This window comes from Triticum aestivum, chromosome 3A (assembly GCF_018294505.1).
Source record: "Triticum aestivum cultivar Chinese Spring chromosome 3A, IWGSC CS RefSeq v2.1, whole genome shotgun sequence".
NCBI lineage: Eukaryota > Viridiplantae > Streptophyta > Magnoliopsida > Poales > Poaceae > Triticum > Triticum aestivum.
This window is the reverse complement of record NC_057800.1, coordinates 664,909,114-664,927,851: the sequence shown is the minus strand read 5'-3', so window position 1 is coordinate 664,927,851 and position 18,738 is coordinate 664,909,114. Positions and strand designations below refer to the sequence as shown.

Below are 18,738 nucleotides of genomic sequence, written 5' to 3'. Positions count from 1 at the left end.
ATACCGATAGACAAAGGGAATTGTATACGGGATTGATTGAATTCCCAACATCGTGGTTCATCCGATGAGATCATCGTGGAACATGTGGGAGCCAATATGGGTATCCAGATCCCGCTATTGGTTATTGGACGGAGAGATGTCTCAGTCATGTCTGCATGGTTCCCGAACCCGTAAGGTCTACACACTTAAGGTTCAGTGACGCTAGAGTTGTAATGGGAAATAGTATGTGGTTACAGAAGGTTTTTCGGAGTCCCGGATGAGATCCCGGACATGACGAGGAACTTCGGAATGGTCCGGAGGTGAAGATCGATATATTGGACGAAGGGTATTGGAGTCCGGAATTGTTCCGGGGGTACCGGGTGACGACCAGCGTGTCCGAAAGGGGTTTCGGAGGGCCCGGCAAGCGTTGGGGGGGCCTTATGGGCCAAGGGGAGGGGCGCATCAGCGAACTAAGGGGCTGAGCGCCCCTCCCACCCCATCTCACGTAACTTGGAGAGGTGGGGGCGCCTCCCCTAGGGCAGCCACCCCTCCCGGCTTGGGGGGCAAGTTTCCTATGGGTGGGGGCGCCCAAACCCATCTAGGGTTTCCCCTATGGCCGCCGCCCCTCCCCTAGGGAACCCTAGGGCGCCTCCTCCACCCCCCCCCCCTTCCCCCAATATATAGTGAGGGAGAGAGAGGGCAGCCGCACCCCTTCCCTGGCGCAGCCCCTCCCTCCTCCAACTCTTCCTTCTCCTTCGTAGACCTTGGTGAAGCCCTGTAGGAATACCACGAGCTCCACCACCACGTCGTCGTGCTGCCGGAGTTCTCCATCAACTTCTCCTCTCCCCTTGCTGAATCAAGAAGGAGGAGACGTCCACGGGCTGTACGTGTGTTGAACACGGAGGCGACGTTGTTCGGCGCTTAGATCGGAATCGACCGCGATCTGAATCGCTGCGTGTACGACTCCACCAACTGTGTTCTTGTAACGCTTCCGCTTAGCGATCTTCAAGGGTATGAAGATGCACTCCCTCTCTCTCTCTCGTTGCTAGCATCTCCTAGATTGATCTTGGTGACACGTAGGAAAATTTTGAATTATTGCTACTTTCCCCAACAGTGGCATCATGAGCTAGGTCTATGCATAGATTCTATGCTCGAGTAGAACACAAATGAGTTGTGGGCGATGATTTGTTCAATTTTCTTACCGTTACTAGTATTATCTTGATCCGGCGGCATTGTGGGATGAAGCGGCCCAGACCGACTTTACACGTACTCTTACGTGCGACTGGTTGCACCGACTGACATGCACTTGATGCATAAGGTGGCTGGTGGGTGTCTGTCTCTCCCACTTTAGTCAGATCAGATTTGATGAAAAGGGTCCTTATGAAGGGTAAATAGCAATTGGCATATCACCGTTATGGCTTTTGCGTAGGTAAGAAACGTTCTTGCTAGAAACCCATAGCAGCCACGAAAAACATGTAACAACAATTAGAGGACGTCTAACTTGTTTTTGCAGGGTATGCTATGTGATGTGATATGGCCAAAAGGATGTGACGAATTATATATATGTGATGTATGAGATTCATCATGTTCTTGTAATAGGAATCACGACTTTCATGTTGATCAGTATGACAACCGGCAGGAGCCATAGGAGTTGTCTTAATTTATTGTATGACCTGCGTGTCAATGAAAAACGCCATAGTAGTAGAAGTAATAGTTGGCGAGACAACTTCATGAAGACACGATGATGGAGATCATGGTGTCATGCCGGTGATGAAGGTGATCATGCCGTGCCTCGAAGATGGAGATCAAAAGGCACAAGATGATATTGGCCATACCATGTCACTTTATGATTTGCATGTGATGTTTGTCATGTTTACATCTTATTTGCTTAGAACGACGGTAGCATAAATAAGATGATCCCTTGCTAAAATTTCAAGAAAGTGTTCCCCCTAACTGTGCACCATTGCGAAGGTTCGTTGTTTCGAAGCACCACGTGATGATCGGGTGTGATAGATTCTAACGTTCGCATACAACGGGTGTAAGCCAGATTTACACATGAGAAACACTTAGGTTGACTTGACGAGCCTAGCATGTATAGACATGGCCTCGGAACACAAGAGACCGAAAGGTCGAACATGAGTCGTATAGTAGATACGATCAACAGGAAGATGTTCACCGATGATGACTAGTCCGTCTCACGTGATGATCGGACACGGCCTAGTTGACTCGGATCATGTATCACTTAGATGACTAGAGGGATGTCTATCTAAGTGGGAGTTCATTAAATAATCAGATGAACTTAATTATCATGAACATGGTCAAAAGGTCTTTGCAAATTATGTCGTAGCTTACGCTTTAGTTCTACTGTTTAAGATATGTTCCTAGAGAAAATTTAGTTGAAAGTTGATAGTAGAAATTATGCGGACTGGGTCCGTAAACTGAGGATTATCCTCATTGCTGCGCAGAAGACTTATGTCCTTAATGCACCGCTCGGTGTGCTGAACCTCGAGCGTCGTCTGTAGATGTTGCAAAACATCTGACATACACGTTTTGATGACTACGTGATAGTTCAGTGTGTAATGCTAACGGTTTAGAATTGTGGCACCAAAGACGGTTTTGAAACATCGCAGAACATATGAGATGTTCCAAAGACTGAAATTGGGATTTCAGACTAGTGCCCACGTCAAGAGGTATGAGACCTCTGACAAGTTTCTTAAGCCTGCAAACTAAGGGAGAAAAGCTCAATTGTTGAGCATGTGCTCAGATTATCTGAGTAGTACAATCGCTTGAATCGAGTGGGAGTTAATCTTGCAGATGAGATAGTGATGGTTCTCCATAGTCACTGCCACCAAGCTATTAGAGCTTCGTGATGAACTATAACATATCAGGGATAGACATGATGATCCTTGAGCAACTCGCGATGTTTGACACCGCAAAAGTAGAAATCAAGTAGGAGCATCAATTGTTGATGGTTAAACCACTAGTTTCAAGAAGGGCAAGGGAAAGAAGGGATACTTCATGAAATGGCAAATCAGTTGCTGCTCTAGTGAAGAAACCCAAGGTTGAACCCAAACCCGAGACTAAGTGCTTCTGTAATGAGGGGAACGTTCACTGAAGCAGAACTACCCTAGATACTTGGTAGATGAGAAGGCTGGCAAGGTCGACAGAAGTATTTTGAATATACGTTATATTATTGTGTACTTTACTAGTACTCCTAGTAGCACCAGGGTAATAAATACCGGTTCGGTTGCTAGGTGTTAGTAACTCGAAATAAAAGGTTGTGGAGACTAGCTAAAGGTGAGATGACGATATGTGTTGGAAGTGTTTCCAAGGTTGATGTGATCAAACATCGCACGCTCCCTCTACCATCGGGATTGGTGTTAAACCTAAATAATTGTTATTTGGTGTTTGCGTTGAGCATAGACATGATTGGATTATGTTTATCGCAATACGGTTATTCATTAAAGGAGAATAATGGTTACTCTGTTTATTTGAATAATACCTTCAATGGTCTTGCACCTAAAATGAATGGTTTATTGAATCTCGATCGTAGTGATACACATGTTCATGCCAAAAGATATAAGATAGTAATGATAGTACCACGTACTTCTGGCACTGCCATTTGAGTCATGTTGGTATAAAACGCATGAAGAAGCTCCATGTTGATGGATCTTTGCACTCACTCATTTTTGAAAATATTGAGACATGTGAACCATGTCCATTGGTATATATGCATGAGGAAAATCCATACAGATGGATCGTTTGGACTCACTTGATTTTGAATCACTATGAGACATGCAAATCATACCACATGGGCAAGATGACTAAAAGGCCTCGTTCTCAATGAGATGGAACAAGAAAGCAACTTGTTGGAAGTAATACATTTCGATGTGTGCAGTCCAATGAGTGCTGAGGCACGCAGTGGATATCATTCTGTTCTTACTTCACATATGATTTGAAGTAGATGTTGAGTATATTTACTTGATGAAACACAAGTCTGAATTATTGAAAGGTTTAAGTAATTTCAGAGTGAAGTTGAAGATCGTTGTGACAAGAGGATAAAATGTCTATGATATGATCATAGAGATGAATATCTGAGTTCAAGTTTGGCACACAATTAAGACATTGTGGAAATTGTTTCGCAACTAATACCGCCTGGAACACCATAGTGTGATGGTGTGTCCGAACATCATAACTGCACCTTATTGGATATGGTGCATACCATGATGTCTCTTATCGAATTACCACTATCGTTTATGGGTTAGGAATTAGAGACAACCGCATTCACTTTAAATAGGGCACCACGCAATTCCGTTGAGATGACACCGTATGAACTATGGTTTAGAAAAACCTAAGCTGTCATTTCTTAAAAGTTTGGGCCTGCGACGCTTATGTGAAAAAGTTTCAGGCTGATAAGCTCGAACCCAGAGCGGATAAATGCATCTTCATAGAATACCCAAAGCAGTTGGGTATACCTCCTATTTCAGATCCAGAAGCAAAAGTGATTGTTTCTAGAAATGGGACCTTTCTCGAGGAAAAGTTTCTCTTGAAAGAATTGAGTGGGAGGATGATGGAGACTTGATGAGGTTATTGAACCATCACTTCAACTAGTGTGTAGCAGGGCACATGAAGTTGTTCCTGTGGCACCTACACCAATTGAAGTGGAAGCTTATGATAGTGATCATGAAACTTCGCATCAAGTCACTACCAAACCTCATAGGTCGACAAGGATGCGTACTACTTCAGAGCGGTACGTAATCCTGTCTTGGAAGTCATGTTGCTAGACAACAATGAACCTACGAGCTATGGAGAAGCGATGGTGGGCCCGGATTCCGATGAATGGCTCGAGGCCATAAAATCCGAGAGAGGATCCATGTATATAAAAAAACAAAGTATAGACTTTGGAAGAACTACTTGATGGTCGTAAGGCTGTTGGGTGTAGATGGATTTTAAAAGGAAGACGGACAATGATGGTAAGTGTCATCATTAAGAAAGCTCGACTTGTCATTAAGATGTTTTCCGACAAGTTCAAGGAGTTGACTACGATGAGACTTTCTCACTCGTAGCGATGCTAAGTGTCTGTTGGACTTATGTTAGCAGTTACTGCATTATTTATGAAATCTTGCAGATAGGATGTCAAAACATTGTTTCCTCGACATTTTTCTTGAGGAAAGGTTGTATGTGATACAACCAGAAGGTTTTGTCAATCCTAAAAGATGCTAACAAGTATGCAAAGCTCCAGCAATCCTTCTAAGGACTGGAGTAAGCATCTCGGAGTTGGAATGTACGCTTTGATGAGATGATCAAAGATTTTTGGTCTATACAAAGTTTATGAGAAACTTGTATTTCCAAAGAAGTGAGTGGGAGCACTATAGAATTTTTGATGAGTATATGTTGTTAGCATATTGTTGATCAGAAATGATGTAGAATTTCTGGAAAGCATACAGGGTTATTTGAAAAGTGTTTTCAATGGAAAACCTGGATTAAGCTACTTGAACATTGAGCATCAAGATCTATAAGGATAGATCAAAAAACGCTTAATAGTACTTTCAAATGAATACATACCGTGACAAGATTTTGAAGGAGTTCAAAATAGATCAGCAAAGGAGTTCTTGGTTGTGTTACAAGGTGTGAGTATTGAGTAAGACTCAAGACCTGACCGCGGCAGAAGAGAGAGAAAGGACGAAGGTCGTCCCCTATGCTTTAGACGTAGGCTCTACAGTATGCTATGCTGTGTACCGCACCTGAAGTGTGCTTGCCATGAGTAAGTCAAGGGGTACAAGAGTGATCCAGGAATAGATCACATGACAGCGGTTGAACTTATCCTAAGTAACTAGTGGACTAAAGAATTTTCTCTATTATGGAGGTGGTAATAGAGTTCGTCGTAAAGGGTTACGTCGATGCAAACTTTGACACTAATCCGGATGACTCTGAGTGGTAAACCAGATTCGTATAGTAGAGCAGTTGTTTGGAATAGCTCCAAGTAGCGTGTGGTAGCTGCATCTACAAGATGACATAGAGATTTGTAAAGCACACATGGATCTGAAAGGTTTGGACCCATTGACTAATAAACCTCTCTCACAAGCGAGATATGAACAAACCCCATGGGTGTTGGATTCATTACAATCACATAGTGATGTGAACTAGATTATTGACTCTAGTGCAAGCGGGAGACTGTTGGAAATATGCCCTAGAGGCAATAATAAAATGGTTATTATTGTATTTCCTTGTTCATGATATTTGTCTATTGTTCATGCTATAATTCTATTGACTGGAAACCGTAATACATGTGTGAATACCTAGACCACAACATGTCCCTAGTAAGACTCTAGTTGACTAGCTCGTTGATCAATAGATGTTTATGGTTTCCTGACCATGGACATTGGATGTCATTGATAACAGGATCACATCATTAGGAGAATGACTAGTCGTCAACCCGTGCATTCGCCCGGGCTAGGTTTTTAAATTTTTATTATTACTTGTGATCTTCCTTTAAATAATGGATATTGTAGTACATGTATAGAAATTATTGCTCTAACAACTATACCACCATCTATTACCAACTATAAATTATCAAGACAATATCACTTATTTCAATAATTTTCAAGTGAGATTGCATACTTTAAAAATTAATGGGAAGGAAAATTTGAACAATGGACGCCCACATGCAATCGAGATAAAATGAAATAATAACTTAATTAAGAACTCAATTAAGCAGATAGCAATGGTAGAATTGAACTACTTAATGAACCGGAAGGAAGACCATGCATCAAGATTATGTGGCAACCATATGCATGCTCATAAGTATTCCTTTTCGTAACTTCTCCTTGATTCTATCAACACTAAGGCTCCATGGAGAGATTGTTCACTGTTACACATACCTGAAAATGCATGTGCATACGGCACACCAAGTTATAAATCATTATCTATGTGAAATTAAGAGACGTTATAGCTGAAAAGTAGTCCGGCAGCACATTATAGCTAAACAATAAGGAAATGATAATTGCAATGAATGGGGTACAAACTACGATTTGACTCCTCGCACCGTCATGATGATACCACACAGTTAAAATACTAAAGACACTTTGATAGACAAAACAATCCAAGACACCAATGCGATACAAAGCTCCGCAAACAATGGTTAGAAGTCAAAATAACTGGAACAAAATGTACAAGCAACCAAAATACACTCACTCAGTGTCAGAAAGAACAAACAAATATCTTACCTCATTTCTGATATATAATTTGCATAAAATAGTGAAAAATATATACAAAAAATAGTTCTAAGATCAGTTTTTGTAAAAGCATTAGCACATTCACCCAATATGTTGGTACTTCTGCCAATAAAGAAATCTAGTACATATGGTCAATGCCATTAGTCCATTCGGCCCACAATAATGCTCGGAAGAAAAAATTTATTTAGAAAAAAGAAAATTATAGAAAAATTATCAAAAAGATTAGGGTTAACTTAGAAATTTTGGAAATATATTGATCCATGATCTCATATACAAATATTCATTCTAAATTAATCAAGTGGAATTGTTGGAGATTGTACACTCTGAACATCACAAACATAATGAATTTATTTTCACAAAATACATTATAAAAATATATTATACCAAATATAAACTTTGACAAATTTGGTAGCAGTACACTCCAGTATCATATCTTCCCTGTAACAAATTAAAGAAAAACAATTTCCTATACCTAGTAAAAAAAGATATTCTCTAAATCCACCAGTAGGAGCCACTTACTTATTTGTCCAATCTCATAAATCAAGTGCAAGTGCTATCAAATATTCAAATGTCTATACAGATGAGATGCATCTGTGTGGATCACTGATGACATGTGACGTACACCACTGTATTAGTACAAAATATAAAATATAAAAAGAACTGGACTGTGTATTAGCAAGAAAGAGAAATACGATGGCCTAAGATTAATATATTTAGTTTTGGGAAAGACATATATATATATTTGAACCGACAACCTAATTGGGAAAAAATGTTATTACCAACATGTACCAAAATTACATGTTGTTTTTAATTAGAAGGAGAAATAAAAATATTGCTTGTATGAAAAATATTCATATAAATATAAATGTGACATTTCTTTGTAACTGCAAGGAATAACAATCTACTGAGTTGAAGAACAGAGTCCTACTTCAAAAAAAGCCATATTAGGCACCTGCAAATGAGTCCGCGTTTTTTGCTGTGTCTTTCATCAATCACAGATGGTAAAAATAAGTGTTATTGGACAGCCAAAAGCATATCTTAAAATATATATATGACTATACCGAAGGTGAAATTGGTATCACGCATCTAATCTAGAGTTCTTCCAGTACAAAAGAATTACAATTGTCTTGACGAAAGCAAATGTATTTTCAACGACTAATTTTCTTTATGCTAAGGTGCAACAGAAGTTATGTCTGCTTTGCAGTATTTTTTGGGTCACAGACAATAGTACTATAATCTGGAGATGCTACAAAACATCGATTGAACTATCAGCATGCTTGTAGAAGTATGAAGCAGAAATTTCACCCAGAACTGGCACTTTTGGCGACATGGGATGAAGCCAGACTGCAAGATAGCCCCCGCAGTTTTTTCTGAGGGAAGATCCAGTTGATGTTAGCATGTATGAACGAACTTGTAAGTCTGCTGATCATGTTGTACACCTGTTGTGACCTATACTGACATTCAACTACCCCAGCCCTCCAACACCTTTTCCTGCAAGTAGTGAACATCTGACATTGAAGATAACAGTTTCGTAACAATTTGTACAGTATTCATGTTCAAGACTTGAGCAGTTGCCTAATTCAGAACAAACAAACAAAACCAAATGGTTGCAACAACCTGTGGCGGCATGAGCTACAACTATATTTAAACAAATTGCACTACTTAACTCGAACCATATATTACAGGGAGCTCACCGGAAATCATGAAAATCTGTGTGATGTCTGATTCGGAGATTAGAGACACGTGAAGGCATGTGTGGCTTCATTCGTTCGGTGGGCTGGGCACAATATATCATTTATCTCTGTATTCATACTTGAGAATCCAACCATCTATGTATGCATCTATTCTCTGTATTCATACTTGAGAATCCAACCATATATGTATGCATCTATTTTCTTCATCTATTCATCAGCAAGATATGACTATGCATCAATTAAGACTGCATACCCATGAACTCCATATATGTATCACCAATTACCTCTGAGATAAAGCATGGCACATTGAGAAGAGATCAGACCAAAATCCATATATGTATCGAGTGCCATCGAGATAAAGTATGAAACATTGAGAAGATATCAAACCGGCGATTTAAGGAGCTGGAGGATGACCACACATATATTCCAGTTCATAGGCATCAATCGTGCCGGTGAGGTGTGAAGTGGTCTGAAAGGTGACTGCATCTGGCCACCGGCGCATAAAGTGGCTTGATGCCTGATGGCGTGGGCGCTCAGAAAGGATTGGTGCAGCGGTACAACAAAGCAAGAGAAAGATGCGAGATGCTAGGGCTTTGGAACCTGGAGATCTTGTGCGGCTCGACAATACTCGACGGACGCAGCTATGAAGGAGCGAAGGCATGTGCGTAAAATAAAGAGAAACCACGTAAGATAAGGCATCCAACAACTTGGGATGGTTAGAAGGAGGAGACCACGCTCAAATTCTCTATCCTTTTTTCTTCCAGGGGAAGAGGCCAAGGTGAGTACGGCTCACACTGTCATAATGACTCCGTCACCATAAAAGATCAATTATTGCGTCACCATGGGTGGTCTCACCGGGTGACCCATCAATTAATAGTGGTTTAGTAACTCTTGAATCTGACATGAAAGAGAATAGCACATTGCTTACCAAGTGCCATCCAATTTTTCAACGGTTGTCCCGGATGGCCTGAAACTTTGGCCGTTGTCCAATGGTGTAGATCGAGGAGGTAGACGGCCTGCATGATACGTAGATGCCATAGGGAGCCACATCCAATTCTTTCGACTTGCAGTCTTGACAAGAATCAATCAGAGACGTAGTTCACTGATGGCATGATTGCAGAAAATCGTAGGTAAATAATCCTATGAGACCGGGTCTTTTTCTCCTTCTAATTAATTAGACTCTTCCCAGAATAAGAGTCCTCCCAAATCTTAAAGCGCTTCTTCCCTGTTCAGTTATATCCTCCCAATTTATCTACTCATGGCTGCTCTATCCGCAGGCTGTGTTGAGCTCGTCACACAGCACATGGTCTTCAACTCTTCGTCAAAATCAGCCGGACCAATTTAGCATGCACGTACACCTCACAGATCTGAATCGATTGTCACGGCCATTGCCCAGAGTGAGTATAATTGTATCACCCAGTACGTGTTGTTCTCTCCGTCGGCTGGCTGCAAGAAACACACAATTAGCAATAATACTTTCATGATCACGTAAACAGGTCTGCCAGCAGTCTGCTATAGTTATTTGGCCCGGCAGTCTCGTCCGCCGTCAGGGCCGTCTAGTCTGCCTCAAACTTCCATTGGTACAAATCCGCTGCATCAACTATGTTGGGACAAATTCATGTGCTAAACTGAAAATATATTCTAGATTACTCCATGGCATGAAATTGAAAACTGATTAGAATCAAGATTTCTAGGTTGGAGAGGAACATGATCACAGGCTGCAGGAGAGGATGGATCTGATCATACCCAATTCTTTAATAGCAACTCAAACTTGGATGGAGCACCAACGTCATTGACATCCCAAAGAAAAGATGCGGCGAGACGGAGGGTGAGGAAGAGAGGCAGTAGGAATCCGCTGAATCAACTATGCCGGGACAAATTCATGTGCTGAACTGAAAATATATGCTAGGTTACTCCGTGGCAAGAAATTGAAAACTAATTAGAATCGAGATTTCTAGGTTGGAGAGGAACATGATCACAGGCTGCAGGAGAGGACGGATCTGATCGTACCCAATTCTTTAAAAAAACTCAATCTTGGATGGAGCACCAACGTCATTGACATCCCAAAGAAAAGGTGCGGCGAGACGGAGGGTGAGGAAGACAGGCAGTAGGAGACGCATGATAATTCTCCTGGAGGGGTTGCAAACGGAACAACCTATGGGCATGATGGGGACGTAAAACTAAGTAGGAGAGTCTGGGCTGGAAACGTGTGGATGGGAGAACAATGGAGGGTTCTATTCATCCAACTAATATGCATAGATATTGAGATCTCAATGATGGGTTTTTTTCAGATATTGAGATCTCATTGACGTTTTTTTCTCTCTAATAGTCTATTAACATGCAGATTTCATGGACCGATCTACACCGTAATAACCTGGCCCCACCAGATTAACGGCCAGTAATTTCTGATTGACGTGGGAATTATTAGGGAATCTGTGATTAGTATAGGCATAGATAGATGTGCTGGACAAGACCCAATCCTAAGCATAGCACAAGATCATGTAGTTCATTTGCTAAGAGCTTTTCTAATGTCAAGTATCATTTCCTTAGACCATGAGATTGTGCAACTCCCGGATACCGTAGGAATGCTTTGGGTGTACCAAACGTCACAACATAATTGGGTGGCTATAAAGGTGCACTACAGGTATCTCCGAAAGTGTCTGTTGGGTTGGCACGAATCGAGACTGGGATTTGTCACTCCGTATGACGGAGAGGTATCTCTAGGCCCACTCGGTAATGCATCATCATAATGAGCTCAATGTGACTAAGGAGTTAGCCACGGGATCATGCGTTACGGAACGAGTAAAGAGACTTGCCGGTAATGAGATTGAACGAGGTATGGGGATACCGACGATCGAATCTCGGGCAAGTAACATAACGATAGACAAAGGGAATTGTATACGGGATTGATTGAATTACCGACATCGTGGTTCATCCGATGAGATCATCGTGGAACATGTGGGAGCCAATATGGGTATCCAGATCCCGCTATTGGTTATTGGACGGAGAGATGTCTCGGTCATGTCTGCATGGTTCCCGAACCCGTAGGCTCTACACACTTAAGGTTCAGTGACGCTAGAGTTGTAATGGGAAATAGTATGTGGTTACCGAAGGTTATTCGGAGTCCCGGATGAGATCCCGGACGTGACGAGGAACTCCGGAATGGTCTGGAGGTGAAGATCGATATATTGGACGAAGGGTATTGGAGTCCGGAATTGTTCTGGGGGTACCGGGTGATGACCAGCGTGTCCGAAAGGGGTTTCGGAGGCCCTGGCAAGCGTTGGGGGCCTTATGGGCCAAGGGGAGGGGGCACATCAGCCCACTAAGGGGCTGAGCGCCCCTCCCACCCCATCTCACGTAACTTGGAGAGGTGGGGGCGCCTCCCCTAGGGCAGCCACCCCTCCCGGCTTGGGGGGCAAGTTTCCTAGGGGTGGGGGGCACCCAAACCCATCCAGGGTTTCCCCTATGGCCGCCGCCCTCCCCTAGGGAACGATAGGGCGCCTCCTCCACCCCCCTTCCCCCTATATATAGTGAGGGAGAGAGAGGGAAGCCGCACCCCTTCCCTGGCGCAGCCCCTCCCTCATCCAACTCTTCCTTCTCCTTCGTAGAGCTTGGCGAAGCCCTGCAGGAATACCACGAGCTCCACCGCCACGTCGTCGTGCTGCCGGAGTTCTCCCTCAACTTCTCCTCTCCCCTTGCTCGATCAAGAAGGAGGAGACGTCCCCGGGCTGTACGTGTGTTGAACGCGGAGGCACCGTTGTTCGGCGCTTAGATCGGAATCGACCGCGATCTGAATCGCTGCGTGTACGACTCCACCAACCGCGTTCTTGTAATGCTTCCGCTTAACGATATTCAAGGGTATGAAGTTGCACTCCCTCTCTCTCGTTGCTAGCATCTCCTAGATTGATCTTGGTGACATGTAGGAAAATTTTGAATTATTGCTACGTTCCCCAACATGTAGAGCACCTTTATAATCACCCAGTTACGTTGTGATGTTTGGTAGCACACAAAGTGTTCCTACGGTAAACGGGAGTTGCATAATCTCATAGTCATAGGAACATGTATAAGTCATGAAGAAAGCAATAGTAACAAACTAAATGATCAAGTGCTAAGCTAACGGAATGGGTCAAGTCAATCACATCATTCTCCTAATGATGTGATCCCTTTAATCAAATGACAACTCTTTGTCTATGGCTAGGAAACATAACCATCTTTGATCAACGAGCTAGTCAAGTAGAGGCATACTAGTGACACTTTATTTGTCTATGTCTTCACACATGTATCATGTTTTCGGTTAATACAATTCTAGCATGAATAATAAATATTTATCATGATATAAGGAAATAAATAATAACTTTATTATTGCCTCTAGGGCATATTTCCTTCATGGCGCACCCCAGTTTTGCTCCTCCTTTGGGTGCGGCCCTCTTCCTCTTTCCACTGGCGGACCTGGATGGCGGCTCTGAATCGGAGACCTATCTCCCTCTCTTACTCCTCGTCTTGGCGATCAACGACGTGGGTACGGGAGCGAAGGGAACAAAGTGGCGGTGCAACAGAGGGCTTGGAATGAGCAAGGAGGTGAAATGGTCCAAAACAAGGTAGGGTTTTGGAACCCTCGGTTTCCCTCTCCTTATGAACATCTGGACCCGAGGCATCGGCCGCCCACAGTGGAATAGACAATTATTTTTGCCTTAGGAGAGTTTGTCTTTCCTTTTTTGTAGAAAATGAAGGTGGCGATCACGGTGACATCATCTCCTTAAAAACCCCGACATGGCTATCGTCCGCGTCGAGCCAGCATCCGAGCTAAAAACACTTGATTTTTTGGAAAAGCCGAACTCAGTAATTATCTGGACTCCGGGGAGGCAATTCTACAAAGGAGCCCACTGGTGGTCTCGCAGCCCGCTGCAACCTCCACCACACTCGGGGCTACTGATGGGGTCCTGTACCGGGGGTGGCTACTGCCAAGGAGCCTAGCCTCATCGACTACGAGGGGGCCAGCGGGCCCACGATGTGGCGCTGACCCTAGGAGGCCATACGACCTTCTTGACACCTAATACTAGAGGACGGTGACTCCCCAGATTGCATGTAGCATGTAAACTTTAGGCCTCTCCTGTCTATATAAAGGGAGGTCTAGGGTTCCTCCTGATCATCTATCTTCATATAGGAGAACTCACAGTAGCAACGCCATACACCATTATAACCTCTCACACGAGGTATCTCTCCACTATGAATAATCAAAACCAGCAGGACGTATCGTATTACTCTCCGGAGGCGCAAACCTGGATAAAACCCACATGTCGCCTCTGATCCATGACTTCCAGCTGCGCTCGAACCCCTACCGAGGGATCTAACGGGAATCTGCTCCGTTAGCCGCCCTCCGGTAGATCTTTTCACCAGTATTATATATATATATATATATATATATATATATATTTTACAAAAAAATCTCCGTAAAGTTTCATCCAATTACGAAAACTTTTATTTTTGCACAAAATAACACCAAGGTAGTTCTGCTGAAAATGGCACCAGCCCAGGTTAGTTTTATTCGAATCATACAAATTAGAGTCTAAAACAAGACCAAAAGTGTTTGGAAAAGTAGATATGTTGGAGACGTATCACTAGGGAATGTGAATTACCACAATAACTACTGCAACTAAACTAGAATTAATTCTAAAACTGAAGAACGATGCGCAAATGTGCATGCACACATATACACTACCTATATGACTGACTTTGAAACTAAGCCAATAGATCTTGGGATTGACAAAGTCACGACTGGCATCTTGTAGTTGATGGGCATGTTGTCTCTCACCCGCTGATGTAACAAGGCCGAAAAGTCATGTATAAACCCAGAACAAACGCCCGTGACAAGGTTAGAACTTGATTTGGGTATCTAGTTGAGTTATGCTTAGTTGGCACACTAATCCAAACTCAAATCAACGCAATCGCCTTTTGTTATCATGTCAGATAACACTTGTTTTATTGCATAAGGAGATGGGGTTCTCCCTTAGAACAAAATATGTGAGTGGAGTTTGGTTGGAGTGAACATTTGGGATATGTGGGACTATAAATAGGAGGGACTGAAAAATCTAGCCATTACTGACTTTATTATACATCTTGGAAGCTCCGAAGTGATCAAATCGGAAATTCTAACGCGAACAAAGGTAACAACTTTCAGACGCTTCAGACGGCCCCACCAGAAAGCATTTGGAAGCTTCAAGGTGTACAATTGGACAATGTCACACTCTATGTTGTTGCTTGATATGTCTCAAACATATTGACAATTTTTGTATGATTTGTGCTATACTACTATCAATTATAAACACTTTGGGTAAACTTTTATTGAATTTTATCAGACTAACATATTAATCCAGTGCCTAGTGCCAGTTCATGATGGATGGAACCCAGTTGTTGGTCATCCAAAAGACAGGATCAGTCGGATGACCTACTGTCGGCTGAGTCCCATGATACCCGACTGTTACTAGTGGTACTTATTGCATGTGTAAGGCTGGTCATAGTGGGAGTAACTTGGCAAGTAACATAACACACCCTAAGAAAACTTTGCTTACATGGCATGTATTTAATGAGGAGAGAGATCACTACTAGGGAAAAGCCTAGCAGTAGCACGGGTTTTAGGCCAATCAGTAGCGCGGGTGGGAGCGCTACTGGTACGGTGCTACAGCTAAAGGTTAGCAGTAGCGTGGGTCAACCCACGCTACTAATATATCGACTTAGTAGTAGCGCTTTCCCCAAGCAGTGCTACTGGTAATTAATAGTAGCACTTCTACCAGCCCGCGCTACTACTATTATTCCGTATTTTATTTCTTTTTTATTTCATGTTGTATTCATACACCTTTATACAAGTTTTCATACAACAATAATTTAGAGATTGCTTTTACATCATAATGAGTTATTACATCATGGGGTGAAAGAACCGTCCATCCACTTGAAACTAATCCGCGGTTCTTTCACCCAATGATATAATAAATATCATCATCATATCATTAACAACTTATCATCATAATACATCTTTGTCATATAACACCTCCTCATGATCATCGTTTTCATCAATGAGACATCACATAGCAAGTTGGTCACTAGTCATAATCACAACTACTCCTCATCATCAACTCTAACACATTGTACCACATAATAAACATTATACCTCATAGGACCTACTACATTCTCTTAAGACCTAATATATTCTCTTAGGTAAAATAGCATAAAACAAGATAGCCCCTGACAATAAGCACCTTTATAATCACCCAGTTACGTTGTGACGTTTGGTAGCATGCAAAGTGTTCCTCCGGTAATCGGGAGTTGCATAATCTCATAGTCATAGGAACATGTATAAGTCATGAAGAAAGCAATAGTAGTAAACTAAAATGATCAAGTGCTAAGTTAATGGAATGGGTCAAGTCAATCACATCATTCTCCTAATGATGTGATCTTGTTTATCAAATGAAAACTCATGTCTATGGTTAGGAAACATAACCATCTTTGATCAACGAGCTAGTCAAGTAGAGGCATACTAGTGACACTCCGTTTGTCTATGTATTCTCACATGTATTATGTTTCCGGTTAATACAATTCTAACATGAATAATAAACATTTATCATGAAATAAGGAAAAAATAATAACTTTGTTATTGCCTCTAGGGCATATTTCCTTCAGTCTCCCACTTACACTAGAGTCAATAATCTAGATTACACAGTAATGATTCTAACACCCATGGAGCCTTGGTGTTGATCATGTTTTGCTCGTGAGAGAGGCTTAGTCAACGGGTCTGCAACATTCAGATCCGTATGTATCTTGCAAATCTCTATGTCTCCCACCTGGACTTGATCGTGGATGGAATTGAAGCGTCTCTTGATGTGTTTGGTTCTCTTGTGAAATCTGGATTCCTTTGCCAAGGCAATTGCACCAGTATTGTCACAGAAAGATTTTCATTGGACCCGATGCACTAGGTATGACACCTAGATCGGATATGAACTCCTTCATCCAGACTCCATCATTTGCTGCTTCTGAAGGAGCTATGTACTCCGCTTCACACGTAGATCCCGCCACGACGCTTTGTTTAGAATTGCTCCAACTGACAGCTCCACCGTTCAATATAAACACGTATCCGGTTTGCGATTTAGAACCGTCCGGATCAGTGTCAAAGCTTGCATCGACGTAATCATTTACGACGAGCTCTTTGTCACCTCCATAAATGAGAAACATATCCTTAGTCCTTTTCAGGTATTTCAGGATGTTCTTGACCGTTGTCCAGTGATCCACTCCTGGATTACTTTGGTACCTCCCTGCTAACCTAATTGCAAGGCACACATCTAGTCTGGTACACAGCATTGCATACATGATAGAGCCTATGGCTGAAGCATAGGGAACATATTTCATTTTCTCTCTATCCTCTGCAGTGGTCAGGCATTGAGTCTTACTCAACTTCACACCTTGTAACACAGGCAAGAACCCTTTCTTAGCTTGATCCATTTTGAACTTCTTCAAAACTTTATCAAGGTATGTGCTTTGTGAAAGTCCAATTAAGCGTCTTGATATATCTCTATAGATCTTGATGCCCAATATATAAACAGCTTCACTGAGGTCTTTCATTGAAAAACTCTTATTCAATTGTCCTTTTATGCTATCCAAAAATTCTATATCATTTCCAATCAACAATATGTCATCCACATATAATATTAGAAATGCTACATAGCTCCCACTCACTTTCTTGTAAATACAGGCTTCTCCAAAAGTTTGTATAAAACCATATGCTTTGATCACCCTATCAAAATGTTTATTCCAACTCCGAGAGGCTTGCACCAGTCCATAAATGGATCGCTGGAGCTTGCACACTTTGTTAGCACCCTTTGGATCGATAAAACCTTTAGGTTGCATCATATACAACTCTTCTTCCAGAAATCCATTCAGGAATGCAGTCTTCACATCCATTTGCCAAATTTCATAATCATAAAATGCGGTAATTGCTAACATGATTCGGACGGACTTAAGCATCGCTACTGGTGAGAAGGTCTCACCGTAGTCAACTCCTTGAACTTGTCGAAAACCTTTCGCAACAAGTCGAGCTTTGTAGACAGTAACATTACCGTCAGCGTCAGTCTTCTTCTTGAAGATCCATTTATTCTCGATGGCTTGCTGATCATCGGGCAAGTCAACCAAAGTCCACACTTTGTTCTCATACATGGATCCCATCTCAGATTTCATGGCCTCAAGCCATTTTGCGGAATCTGGGCTCATCATCGCTTCCTCATAGTTCGTAGGTTCTTCATGGTCAAGTAACGTGACCTCCAGAACAGGATTACCGTACCACTCTGGTGCGGATCTTACTCTGGTTGACCTACGAGGTTCGGTAGTAACTTGACCTGAAGTTTCATGATCATCATCATTGGCTTCCTCACTAATTGGTGTAGGTGTCACACAAACCAGTTTCTGTGATGGACTACTTTCCAATAAGGGAGCAGGTACAGTTACCTCAAAAAGTTCTACTTTCCTCCCACTCACTTCTTTCGAGAGAAACTCCCTCTCTAGAAAGGATCCATTCATAGCAACAAATGTCTTGCCTTCGGATATGTGATAGAAGGTATACCCAACAGTCTCCTTTGGGTATCCTATGCAGACACATTTCTTCGATTTAGGTTCGAGCTTATCAGGTTGAAGCTTTTTCACATAAGCATCGCAGCCCCAAACTTTAAGAAACGACAACTTTGGTTTCTTGCCAAACCATAGTTCATAAGGCGTCATCTCAATGGATTTAGATGGTGCCCTATTTAACGTGAATGGAGTTGTCTCTAAAGCATAACCCCAAAACGATA

At 42.2% G+C, this 18,738-nt stretch overlaps 1 long non-coding RNA gene across 2 annotated transcripts; it reads right to left on the bottom strand.

Annotated features, from left to right (window-relative positions):
- Positions 1 to 8,096: 8,096 nt before the first annotated feature.
- On the bottom strand, positions 8,097 to 11,131 carry LOC123059007 (uncharacterized). Of its 2 annotated transcripts, XR_006427341.1 has the most exons (5): positions 10,919 to 11,131; positions 10,655 to 10,800; positions 9,837 to 10,354; positions 8,909 to 9,549; positions 8,097 to 8,705 (listed from the first exon to the last, which is right to left on the bottom strand). It is a non-coding gene; the product is annotated as an uncharacterized lncRNA (long non-coding RNA). The 2 variants fall into 2 exon arrangements; XR_006427340.1 differs by having other exon boundaries at positions 8,101 to 8,705; positions 8,909 to 10,354.
- Positions 11,132 to 18,738: the final 7,607 nt, after the last annotated feature.